The sequence below is a fragment of the Elephas maximus genome, chromosome 4 (assembly GCF_024166365.1).
Source record: "Elephas maximus indicus isolate mEleMax1 chromosome 4, mEleMax1 primary haplotype, whole genome shotgun sequence".
NCBI lineage: Eukaryota > Metazoa > Chordata > Mammalia > Proboscidea > Elephantidae > Elephas > Elephas maximus.
The window spans coordinates 161,019,214-161,032,363 of NC_064822.1; the positions used below are offsets into that span (position 1 = coordinate 161,019,214).

At 36.1% G+C, this 13,150-nt stretch overlaps 1 protein-coding gene and 1 long non-coding RNA gene across 7 annotated transcripts in view; one reads left to right on the plus strand and one right to left on the minus strand.

Annotated features, from left to right (window-relative positions):
• The window catches only part of LOC126075894 (uncharacterized), a 197,029-nt gene that overhangs the window by 148,968 nt on the left and 34,911 nt on the right, over positions 1–13,150 (plus strand). The window contains exon 5 of one of the 3 annotated variants that reach the window (XR_007517318.1): positions 9,987–10,466. The exons of 1 other annotated variant lie outside the window; for it this stretch is intronic. This is a non-coding gene — a long non-coding RNA (uncharacterized LOC126075894). Of the gene's footprint in view, positions 1–1,690; positions 6,222–9,986; positions 10,467–13,150 lie in introns of those variants that run through there. One more of the 3 variants, XR_007517319.1, reaches the window with a different exon arrangement.
• NTN4 (netrin 4) overlaps positions 1–13,150 on the minus strand; it is a 124,315-nt gene that overhangs the window by 22,959 nt on the left and 88,206 nt on the right. The window lies entirely within an intron of this gene.

A 13,150-nucleotide genomic window follows, 5' to 3' on the forward strand; every position in this document is an offset into this window, starting at 1 on the left:
CAGGCTTTTCAATTCACCCAACCCTCTTGGTCAGAAGATTTCTAGTTCATCAATGATAATGAGACTATCTGATATAAGCTCTTCTGGATAATCTCTTTATTGCCATCTTTCTACTCCTTTCTCAGAGAATCAAGTGAGAAATACTGGGAGCAATCATCATTTATGGAGTTGCTTCTCACTAGCTCTGTGATCTTGGGCAAGATATTTAACTTCCCTGAACCTCGATTTCTTTAGTGGGGTATCTACATCTCATGAGAATTTGTGAGAATGAAATTATTTTTTGTGAAATTACATTAACAAGGCACATAGCCAGGGGTGGATTAACCAGTAAGCAAGGTACACATGGGCTTACATTAAGCAAGGTTCGAATGGGCTTACTTATTAATCTGTAGTGTCCAAGTTCACATGGGTTTCACCACATTTTTGGGTAATCTGTCCCTGCACGTAGCACAGTGCCTGACACCTAGTAGGCCAACTATTCCTGCAAAGTCTTCTCAAGTAATATTCTAGACCCCTATCAATCCTTTCTTTCTCCCCTTGGAAGCTTGTTTTGTTATTTTTTTGCCATTAAAACTATTTGAGTTCAAATCATAACTACGGACTAACTGAATGATTTTGAGCAAGATACTTATTCTGTCATTATCTCAGTTTTCTTGTCTGTAAAATGGAACTAAGAATATCTACCCTCATACAGTTCTTGCCAGGAGTAAAGAAATCACGTACATAAATTACTTAGTGTACATTATTATTATTATTACTAATTAATTCAACAAACAATTATTGTAGAAGTGTCAGGACTATGCTTATTTAAGAAATGGTGCCAGCCTTAAACAAACTCATCATCTTGTGGGTGAAACAGAGAGGTAAACAAAATTTTTTATACACTGTGGTAAGTACTAGAAGTATGTATGAAGTGCTATAGGAGCTGAGAGGCAAAACCCACACAGGTTTAGGGAATAAGATATGGTTCATAGAGGAGGGGTCATTTAGACATTTGAGCCAGATCCTAAAAGATGAGTAGAAGTCTTCAAGTTGGAAAGGAGAAGAATGCAGGTAGTTGCTTATTTCAGCTTGGTCTATAGATATTCTATCCATTGCACTTTCTGTTCCTGCAAAAATATCTCTTGAAGCTCCCTGAACATGTCAAACTAGTTCATGCCTCAGTGTGCTTGGCCATGCCTGGATTTCCTTTTGCCACCTTGTCCATCTGCACCCTGACATGCTTTCTTGTCCTACTCCAGACAGTTAACCATTCTCTCCTGTATGCTCCCTCTGTTCTTTATGTATATTTTTATTTTGGTGTATCGCAGTACATCATTATTATTTGTTTGTATGCTTATCTCCTCTACTGCTAGACTCTGAGTTCATTGCCATAAGAATCTTTATCTTCTTATTTTTATTTCTAGGCTCCAGAAGTGGCTGGTACATAGTAGATGAAAGACATTCCAGGCTGTGGGAATTGTATATGAAAGGACATGGCCTATTTGGGGAATGTGAAAAGTTTAGTGTATCGGGAGTATAGATTTAGTGAAATGCAGTAGAAGGAGATGAGGCAGAAGAAAAAGCCATAGAGTTAGTTTAGGGTCAGACTGTGGAGGTGCCTAGCCAAGAAGTGGAATTTTAGTCTCTGGGCATAAAGAACCTTAAGAAGTTTTAAAAATTGTGACACGGTCATAATTTCATTTCCCAGGGATAATGGTGTACAGAGTGAGAAGACCAAGGATGGAACACTGGAGAACATCCATACTGTACACACAGAAGTGTATTGTGGAGCACATTGACAAGGATCAGGAAAAGAGGGAGGAAAAGAACCAAGACAGTGATGTCATGGACATAGGATGAAAAAGTTTTAAGCGGTTAACAGTGTCAAGTAATGTAGAATCTGAAGTCATAAAGCTGAAAGTAGGCCATTAACTTGTTAGTCAGGTGGTCATTGGTGACTTTGTTGAGAATAGGAGCCAAAGAAGTACAGGCATTGATAGTATACTACTCTGATTAGATTTCCCTTTCATTTTTTTCAAACCAATCATTATTAGTGCAGTGGTTTTCAAACCAGCATGAATGTATGAAGCTTGTAAAAATTCCTTAGATGGTCTGTACAAGCTCCTCTCTCCCCTTTTTATGCTTTCCTTGTTTGAGAACCACTGAAACAGAGCAAAAAGGTATGAATTATCCTCTTGGAAAGAATCTCATATCATTCATTTATTCACTCCCTCACTCAAATAAATGTTAGTAGTAATAATTCTAATATTTATGAAGCATTTGTAGTTTACAAAACACAGTTAACCCTTAGTGCAAGGTCCTTCATACTGTGACCCTAGCCTACTTTTCCAGTTTTAACTTCTCATTACCCTCTTACATATAGCCTGTATTCTAATTAAATAGGATGAATTCTAGACATACCCTGATCTTTGTTGTTTCTGTACCATCTTAGTCATCTAGTGCTGGTATAACAGAAATACCACAAGTGGATGGCTTTAACAAAGAGAAATTTATTCCCTCACAGTCAAGTAGGCTAGAAGTCCAAATTCAGGGCATCAGCCCCAGAGGAAGGCTTACTCTCTGTCAGCTCTGGAGGAAGGTCCTTGTCATCCATCTTCCCTTGGTCTGTGAGCATCTCAACACATAACCCTCAGGTCCAAAGGACATGCTCTGCTCCTGGCACTGCTTTCTTGGTGGTATGAGGTCCCCACTCTCTGCTAGCTTCCCTTTCCTTTTATCTCTTGAAAGATAAAAGGTGGTGCAGGCCACACCCCAGGGAAACTCCCTTCACCTTGGATTAGGGATGTGACCTGGTAAGGGTGTCACAATCCCACCCTAATCCTCTTTAACATAAAATTATAATCACAAAATGGAGGACAACCATGGAATACTGGGAATCATGGCCTAACCAAGTTAATACACACATTTTTGGGGGGACACAATTCAATCCATGACATATACTTTTATTAGTTTCAACAGGAAAATCCTTTCTCCCATATCTATCTTTTAAAATTCTATCCTTCCCTCAAGATCTATATCTAATATATCCCTAAATGCCTAGAGGTGCATAAAAAAAAAAAATGCATGGGGCAAGTCAATCACTGGCTGGTGGAAGTGCTTGAGATAGGAACTCTGTTGACATTTCTCTTATCAAAGACAACTTTTGAAATGAATTTTCATGGTATTCAGGAAAGAGAGTGAGGTGCAGCACCCTTCCCTCCACCACCCCTTCCAATACCTCACTAAATTTGAGGCCCAGGGCAGCTACTGCAGTTGACCATCTAAGGGTCAGACTGGCCGTATGTTCTTTTAGAAGTCATTCCTTATCTCAACACAGCTGGACATGATTTATCCTTTTTTTTTGAAACCCTCTAGTGCTTTAAAAATAACATTTCTTATACCTCTGATCACATTTTATTTTGCATTACAGACAATTGGATGTTTAACTTGTTTCTCTTTATCTAACCAGTCTGTAAATTCCTTCAGGGTGAGCATAGGTCTCATTCACCTATCCCCTGTGGTAGTACTTAGCCCGATAAGAGCACAGGCTTTAGAGGCAGACTTGAGTTCAACTCCTAGCTAAATTTTTTTTATCTTTCTGAGCCCCACATTTCTATTTTACCAGGGTGTGTTGAGGGTTAAATGAGCTATACTGTATGTACCTGGCACTTGTAAGCAATTATCAACTGGTGGATAACTGCTCTTCAGAAAATAACTGTTGAATTGAATTAAAAGGCAATGATGAAAAAGCTACTTAACAAAAGGCAGTGGAGGAAAAAGCCATAAGAGACATTGCTTTAAAGGCTAACAATGTATGTGTTTTTTAAGGTAGCATTTATTTATCCACTCACTTACTTGACAAAGATTTGATGAGCACCTACCATGTGCTAAGTACTGAGCAAGTCACTAGGGATATAATTTGAAAAAAGATAATCTTGGCTCGTGAACAGATCCATAGTTTAGAAAAATAATTATGCCAAGATAAAAAAAATCTCACCCAATGCAAGGAGAAAAGTAAAGATTATGCCTCTAAAACGTTGAGTTACTTAGGAGAATGGCTTTATTTAAATTCATACAGTTATGGTAATTGCTGTTTCTAAATTCCCTAATTTTTTTTTTTAATTTGGTTGGGTTTCATTATCAGAATATTTAAGCATTTTTTATTAATGTATCAAAGCACCACTGATGTGTTACTTGTTTTAAATTAAAAATTTGAAGGGGTTATATAACATATGAGTATATCAAAATGTGATCTTCAAAATAGTTTGGAAAATGACCTTAGGTGAAATCATATACTTCAATGTGAAAATTTCATCATTTTGAAATGGTTAAATTAACAGTTAACTGAATCACTCAGTTAAGCCATTTGGTCAACTTAGTTCTTAGCAGCACATAGGTGAGATTATGAGAGAAGGTGTTATAGGACCTCCATTTATTGTAATATATAGCATTTACCACCACCATTATCTTTTCCTTCAATAGAAAATTCCGGCATTTCTAGGATTTGACCTCTTTGATTTGACCATATATTTTGAAACCTACACACATTTCAGGAATGACCAGAGAAGAATGTGATTCTATCACATGTACTAGAGGATCTCAGTCAATGTGACTTTTTGCATAATTACAATATAAAAATACCATTTGGAAACTATGCAGAACTAGCTCCAGGCAGAAAGCCCTGACACTTATCATGGAATACTTTTTCAGACTGCACACCGCGACTTGCCTTGCATACCTATCTTCTGAAGTCTGTAAAGCAGTCAATATCTGACACACATAATCTGCGTTTTTTCTTTTCTTCTAAAAGGCAAATATATTTTCTTCTCACTTGGGGCAAAAAGGGGATCTTAGTAAGCTCTGGTTCTGATTCCTTAACATATGTTTCTAACTGAGTGTTGATCTAGAATGTAACCCAGGCACTTACTTTTCTGCGGATGAATGTCAGAGTCACAACCCAATCAGAAAAATATATATCCTTGACTTCAGCTTTTTCTTTGACATAAACCACAATAGTGAATATTGAACTATCGTAATATACTCTCACTCTGGACTTAATTATTCCTTTCATTGTAATTTTTGGAGTATACACCTGTGTTGAACTGTTCTTGAAAGCCAAAATGATGCTTTGAATGAGATAGCCAGATATATTTATAAGAAAGTTGTATAGCCTATCTAGATGGAAAATCATTCATTAGAGGAGTATAAATCCCCCCCCCCCCCAAATTTGCTGTAAGCTGCCATATGGGCAAAATAAAAATTATTGAAAATATCATTTTAATTCACAATTATTTTCATGAGAGTTCTTTAATAAGGCAAATGACGTATTTTGAATAGGACGTTCTGTATTGGTGTGTCCTGCTATAAAACTTGAAGAAACAATCCAAAACTTTCAAAACGGTTGAGACAGAGGACATGAGTACTCAACAAAATATTTCACAACAGGTCCCCTTCAAATAATGAATTTAGATCATTGCTAAATGTTATACAAATTTTATTTACAGATAATGTTTGAAGCAATGCATCTACTATGTGAAGCACTGTCCCCTGTAGAGCATTTACAGAAAACAGGGTATGAGGCTGCTTTGGAGGCTCTTCTAACCAGGAGACATAACTGTTAATGAAACAATGGATGGCACATTTTCAAATAACCTTGTGCATTCATAAGGTTCTGAAACTAGTATTTGTTTCAACCACAAAGTTTGACAATAAATTCAGCTGTTTGGAAATTGTCTATAAGATATTTTAGGAAGGCAGAAAACAAGGTTAGGAGTCAAGATGAGTTCAAATTCTGGTTATGAGACTTGCACTTTATAAGACTTTCTTTGCAAAATTAACCTTCTCAAACTCAATTTTCTCATTAATGAAGTGCAAATAATAATAATACCTATGCCTAGGGTTATTTGTGTGAAGATTAAATGAGATAGTATATGCACAATATTTAGCAACAGTGGCATAAAATACTCAAAGAATAGCTATTATTATTATTATCTGACTGAAACCTATTAGTTTTAAAATGCCCATCATTCACTTATTCATTCATTCACACCTTTCGCCAAAGAGTTCTTGAATTTTAGTGTTGACAGGAATTATGCTGGGGGCTGAAAATACAAAGATGAATACAAAGAGTCACATTTCTTGAGCAGAAGAAGAAAGATGTGCAAATAAGTAACTACAGGACAATATAAGTGTTATAGCAGAGGTAGTCCATGGTGCATGGGAGCACATTGTTTTCTTTAAAGGCAATTAATGATCTAACTAAATATCATTAATATTGAAATATTTAATACATATCATTAATCCAAATATTGAATACACCATGGGCTCCTAGAAGAATGAACAAACCTGTCTTGGAAGAAGTACAGCCAGAATGGTCATTAGAAGCAAGGATGGCCAGACTTCATCTCATGTACTTTGGACATGTTTTCAGGAGGGATCAGTGCCTGGAGAAGGACATCATGCTTGGTAAAGTAGAGGGTCAGACCCTCAATGAGATAGATTGACACAATGGCTGCAACAATGGTCTTGAGCATAAGAACGATTGTGAGGATGGCAAAGTACCCAGCAGTGTTTCATTCTGTTCTACATAGGGTCGCTACGAGTTGGTAGCCACTCAGTGGCACCTAACATCAACAACAATGGCTTAACTGGCTTTCAGAATAGACTGAAATCCTTTGCTTTGCACCTGGCAGGAATTAGGTGGCAACATAGGAGCTTTCTGGACTACTGTTAAGTCCTGTGAAGTTAGATTCCTTTCCTGTTATAAGTTCCTTTCCTTGGATAAGAAGAATCCGTTACTACTTTCACATTGTGGATGAGTATGTTGAAAAAAACTATGATCTTGCTACTTATTGGGGGGTACCCAGCAAGGTAATGTAGGATTAAAGTCACAGTTGTCAACCTACATGGACATAATAAATATGTAAATATGAGTACAAAATGGCCAGGAACATAATGGAAGAGTTATGGCTCCCTTTATTCTAATGGGGTTGCTAAAGCCTTTGATGGTGGAGTCAAAGGAAACTTTTGCTGCTTTTTCAACTTTATTTCCACCTTTACTGGAACTGTAGGAGTATAATTGCATGTCTTTCACTCTCCAGAGTGTGATTCATGATGTCAACCTTACTGTAAAAACCAGTTCAGCTCAGGCTCTTACTCCTTTTAAGTTGCTAGGATTCCTTAATATTACCTGATGGCTCTAGCTTTTGCTATTTTGTTAGTAAATGTTACACTGGGAACAAAATACCCTGAAGTATTTGTTCCTGATTTAGCTTTTCTAAAAAGGAACTCAAAAGTTCAAGGCCTCCTCTGGGAAAGAAGCTGCTTGTCCAGCCCTTCTACCACTGCCCAGTCGCCACTCCTTCTGCAGTGCATCCCAGCATTATTTTCTCCTGAAAAAGCCAAGGCTCTACAGAATTGCTGATGGTTTGATAGGGAATTTTTAATAACAAAGTCGTTTCAAAAGCTGCCTAGCTGCCTGCTGAGGTTCTTAGAGGAGAGGGGAGGGGAGTTAAGGGAGATGACTTTGAGATACAGCTCTAAGCAAAAAGGTGATGGTAGGAACTATTAATAATATATTAAATGTGAAGCCAAACATTAGATAAAGTCTTCTTCCTTTTTTGGTATTGTTTTCTCTCTTCCTTCTACTATCAACTGTCTTTGATAGTAGATGAATAGTAGCTATGTAAAAATAAAGAAAAAATTGTAAATGAACTTTGCTTTGTGAAAAGCATTATAGTTTACTCCCATACTGTCCTACAGAACAATTTTCCATTATCCTTTAAATGTTATATACATTCTGTTCAAAGATAGCTAGTTCCATAAAATTCAAAGCATATGTCAATTGAAATTTAAAATGCCAGAATAAATAAGACAATAAAGAAAGATTTACCTTTCATTTACTGAAATGCAGTGTCTCCTGAAAGTTATTGTACATCCCCTACAAAAGGATATCCGTTTATCCTTGAGATTTAGTCATTTCTGCTCCTCTATAGGAAACCCTGGTGGCTTCCCTGGTGGCTTAGTGGTTAAGAGCTACAGCTGCTAACCAAAAGGTGAATGGTTTGAATCCACCAGCTGCTCCTTAGAAACTGTATGGGGCAATTCTACTCTGAATATTTTTAAAAAATAATAATGTAAGGTATTTAAACATATTTCCTATCTGTCTTCTAAACTCTTACATGCATAATGCAAATAAATACAAAAATCATACTCTTTATTTTTAGTGCTTTATTATGCAACCACTTCTCTGACCCTCAATTTGTTTTCTGTATCATTACTTTTCTGTTTATTAGTTGTAACTGAGACAGTTCCAGTATATTTAAGAGATATTAGGTAGTTAAAGGGGCCTTGGTGGTGCAGTGGTTAAGAGCTTGGCTATAGGGTCTCTATGAGTTGGAATCGACTTGACGGCAACGGGTTTGGTATTTTTAGGTAGTTAAAAAGCCAATTTTATATTCTTGGTTTGCTACTTCAGTTAAAACAGAAGGACACACTTTTGAGCATACAGATGAATTTTTTTTTCTTTTTTTTTCAGATGAATTTTATTACACGAAAATTTTGATGTAATTTTGGTCGCTCTATTTTGCTTTAAAGGGTTTGGTTTTATCATACCCCATTATCTTTTTTTTTTTTTTGAAGAAATACCACCTGCTCAGTTACCTGTATTCCCAATCCATCCTGGTATCTGGCCAGATATTGGGGTCATCTCCAACTCCTTTTTTCCCCTGGAGAAACAAGCCCTATTGACTCCATCTTTTGAACATCTCTCCTGTTTCTTAAATCTCTCTTTTGAACTCATGTAATTAGTCCTTGTTATAATCTGCCACTGCACCCTTTATTTTTTCTTCATAACATTTTTTAATTACCTGTTTGCTTGGGTAAATTTGTTGTTTGTTTCCATGGTGGTAGGGATCTTGTCTGTTTCATTGTATGTATATTTACTAGCACAGGCCTGCCAAACAGCAGGCACTGAAAAAATATAGATTGAACTTTTAAAAATGAATGAACTGTAGTCACTGAATAAATTTTCTTAATGATTAAATGGTCTTCTGGCCTCCAATATAATCTCTTTATGATTTTTCACCCTCACTGCTGTCTCTACAGCACACCGTGATGGTCTAGAAGGTGGTAACCAAATCTTTTTTAAAACCTAGGACCATGGCTGACTCATTTTAGGGATGCAATCAATTGTCCCAATAAGTGACAATTATGAAGTGATTTTATGTGTTGATGAACCTTCCAAAAGACTCATACTACTTATTTTATAGGTTTATAGTATCTTAGCAATACAGTATTACAACATTATAAGATATTAGAAACAACAACAAAAATCTAAGAAATCCATAGAAAACTAAAATGGTGAAAACAAAATTAATCATTCTGAATCTTCCCAGTGCAAGACTATTCCCTACATGAGTGCAAGACTATTTCACTACATTTTGTGCTTCAAAGTTGAGTTTTATTATTTATTATGTGTAATAAAAGTTCTTTATTCTAACTCTGTAGTAACATTCCCCACCCATAAATGCCTTTCACTGGCAGCAAAATTTTTTAACTACATTAATCAATTTGAAATTCCTTTTCCTCACTTTCATCCAATTATATCTAATTATGGCTCCTTGTTCTAGGGAAGTAAATCATTTTTTGCTTCTCCCCTATATCAAGTTACACTTTTTGAGTATCTGTAAACAGTTACTGTATTCTTTCTGAGAAGTTTCCTAGTTAACCTGAGAATATTTATCTTCTTTATTCATTAGTATCTCTCTTTTAAAAATGGTTTTTCTTGGGCTGTCTTGAACACTCTCCAACTTTACATGGCTATTTATTACTAAGTAGGGCCTCAAAAACAAAACCTGCTGCCATATTTTTTTTTTTTAAACAAGGTCCCTTAAGAATTATTTTTGGTTCTAATATATATGTCTGGTTATTTCTGCCTTTGTTTATTCATTTTGTTTTCATAAACTAGGTCACAATGTTGAGTAGAGATCTTTGGTTCTTTGTAGGTCTTTGGATCAAGGTCTTTGGAGTCAGATGAACCTGGGTTCAACTCTCAGCCCTGCCACTGACCAGCTGTGTGAACTTGGACATATTACATAACCAACTTAAGCCTCAGTGTCCTTATTTGTGGATTCCCTGGGTGGTGCAAATAGTTAACATGTAGGGCTGCTAACTGATAAATTGGAGGTTTGAGTTCATGCAGAGGTGCCCTGGAAGAAAGACTTTGTGATCTACTTCCAAAAAATCAGCCATTGAAAACCCTAAGGAGTACAGTTCTGCTCTGACACACATGGGTCTCCATGAGTCAGAATCAACTCCACTGTAACTGTTGGTTCTTATTTGTAAAATAGAAAAGACACCATCCATCTCATTAAGATATTAGGTGAGATAACACGTAAATTGTGCAGTTCAGTGTCTGGTGCATACCAGACATTCAACAAATGCTATTTGTTGTCTTCTTTACATCCGTTATAATTTTGTCTGGACTCTTCCAGGCTTTCGGTATTTTATAATGATTTGTTTGATTATTTAATACTTGTCCTCTTCAAATGCAGAATGGCATATTATTTATTTATTTAGTGAATTACACTTACTGTTTTGAAGACATTTTAGAGAACTTAATGATTTCTCCCACTTCTCTTCCCAGACCTGACCGGCTTTTATTATTCATCAATTTATAAAATGGTCTCCTTTTGGGGGGTGAATTTTAATATGTGTTATTTAATCTGTTTTTAAAGATAGGCCTAATATGATTATTACATTATGATCTTTTTTTTTTTAAATATCTTTTACTTCTTAACTTTATGGTTTATTTTCTAGATTAAAAAAAACAAAACAAAACTGAGATGAAAGTTTCCCTGCTACTACTGCCAAGTCACTGGTTCTATTTAAAGTCTGCTTTTCCAAAACAGTTACTTCATATTGATTCTATGTTGAAATCATTCACAGTTGCTTCAATATAAAACAAAGAGGTCTAAGTTGTTTATATGACATAAAATGAAGTCATGTGGCTTTGCTAAAACCACAATTTGAGAGGAAAAGCCCACTAAGCTACTATTTGAAGAGACCTCAATGACCCCTGGGAAATTATCTTTTTCTGAGATGGAGTGGAACACAGGCACAGGAAAGAAAAATAGAAGGTGTTTATAGGTTCCTAATTGTGTCATTGTGGTAATGTATTCTGGGTTTGATTGATTTAAAAACTTTACTTCTAAGACAATTTAAAGGGAACAAATAGCCATACCAGAGGTGGAATGAAATCATTGTTAACTATAGGTAAAAGCAAGCAGAGAAACGCAGAGATTCTTCTTGAGGCATCATGAAATCGTAATATCTGAGCAGCCTGTGGAGGATGGAAAGCTAGACTGAAGCAAGATAATCAGTCACCCAGAGACCTGAGCTTCCATCAGTTGAGCAGTTGTCATCTAAGCCAGTAAGGAGAAAAAAGATAGAACCCTTTCTTTATAAGGATAGCTGGCTATTAGGGTAACAGTAACCGAGTAACCATAAGGTATCTTGGTAAACACTTGGTCTGGGTTTTAGGGCAGAAGGACCAAGGTTATTTTTAGTACTCTCTGCTAAATGGCAATTGGCTACATTTATTTTGGCCCATCAAGGAGGAAGGAAGGGCATGCCATTTTTTCAAGAGGTTGTTTAACACGGAATGAATTCTGCCGTCTTTTCCATTTACTGATTTTTCCCTAAATATGAGGAGAAACTATGCAACAGTTAAAAATATGTGCCTTGACATGACAGTCAATAAATTTCTTGTGAAGTAACTAACTGGCCTATAGAGATGTGGCTATCTGTTTCCTAGAAAAAGAGCTAATTTTCTTCTACAAAGCACTTCTTTAAACATCTGTTTCAAGCCATGTTTTCTACTAAAGTAAGGGGAATTTCCTATAGAAAAGTGTCATGGAATAGCTATCAATATTATATACCCAATCCATTCTTCATCCATCTAATATTTGATATATCCTTTAGTGTTAAAAGGAGGAGAGAAAAAGGGGACTTCATGAAGAACTAGATTCAATGATTATTTAATTATGGACACAATATTATACCCATAGTAGTTTAATGTTATGTTCTGAAATATGTAAGTATGGAATTAAAAGTAAATTGCCAGTAAATTTTTATTATAAATTCTAGACTCATTATAATAATTCACTTTAAAGTATGAGGTATTTATGGTAAATAAATCTATATACTATGAATAAGAGGGAATTCTCCAGTGGCATTACCAGGTATAACTTTTGAAACTGTTACATGAAAAGCAGACATCTTAGAATTTCTGCAGAAATTTTCTGGGAAAAAAGCAAAGGTTGTATGTTAGACATTCTTAAGTGGAAAAAGATAACTGATAAGAATGCTTATCAACATTTATGTCTATTAGCATGTCAGGAAAAGCATGTCTAGCCAGAGTTTCAGTAACCCTTTAGGATTTTCTGTTAGAGACATGGCTATTCAGTGTGTAGATTATGTTACGGATAATTATTAGCACAAAATCTTTCATAAAAGTATGGGAGTGAACAGAACTCACACTAGATACAGGAATGGTATATGCCCATAAAAACCCATGGTTCTCAAATGCTGGCCAGAGACCAAAGGCTGGATCAGAATCACCAGTGATGCTTTTTTTCTGTCCTCATTCCTTTTGGAGATTCTGATTCAGTAGGTCTGGGCAGGGCTCTGAGATTCTGCATTTTCAGTAAGTGCTTCCAAGTGATTCTGACTCACATCCAGGCTAGAGGTGAGGAGCGGTGCTTGAGATCAAAGAAGCAGGACCGTGAAGGTAGAAGACAAGATTTTATCCAAGGAGAGAAACCATTCTACCTTTGGTACAGACTATTTGACTTCCTGATGAAAAATGATCTGGTAGCTTGAAATTGACCATGGTGGAAATATTTAAGCCACAGAGAGCCAGTTTACCAGCACACTATTGTCTTGTAGGGTTGTTTTCACATTTTTAGTGTGCCTGCCATAGAAAAATCTACTTAGGTTATAGGAGACTAAAGCCCATAGTAAATTTAGTGGTTTCAAGTGAGTTTCTCTAGAAACACTCTGGTCTCTGAGAGCAGAGAAATAGTATTTCTTGAAGTACCTCAGCACACAGTGATAATTCTGGTTTCCATTTTATCTCTGTATCTTAGCAACCAGCCAGTTTGAGCCT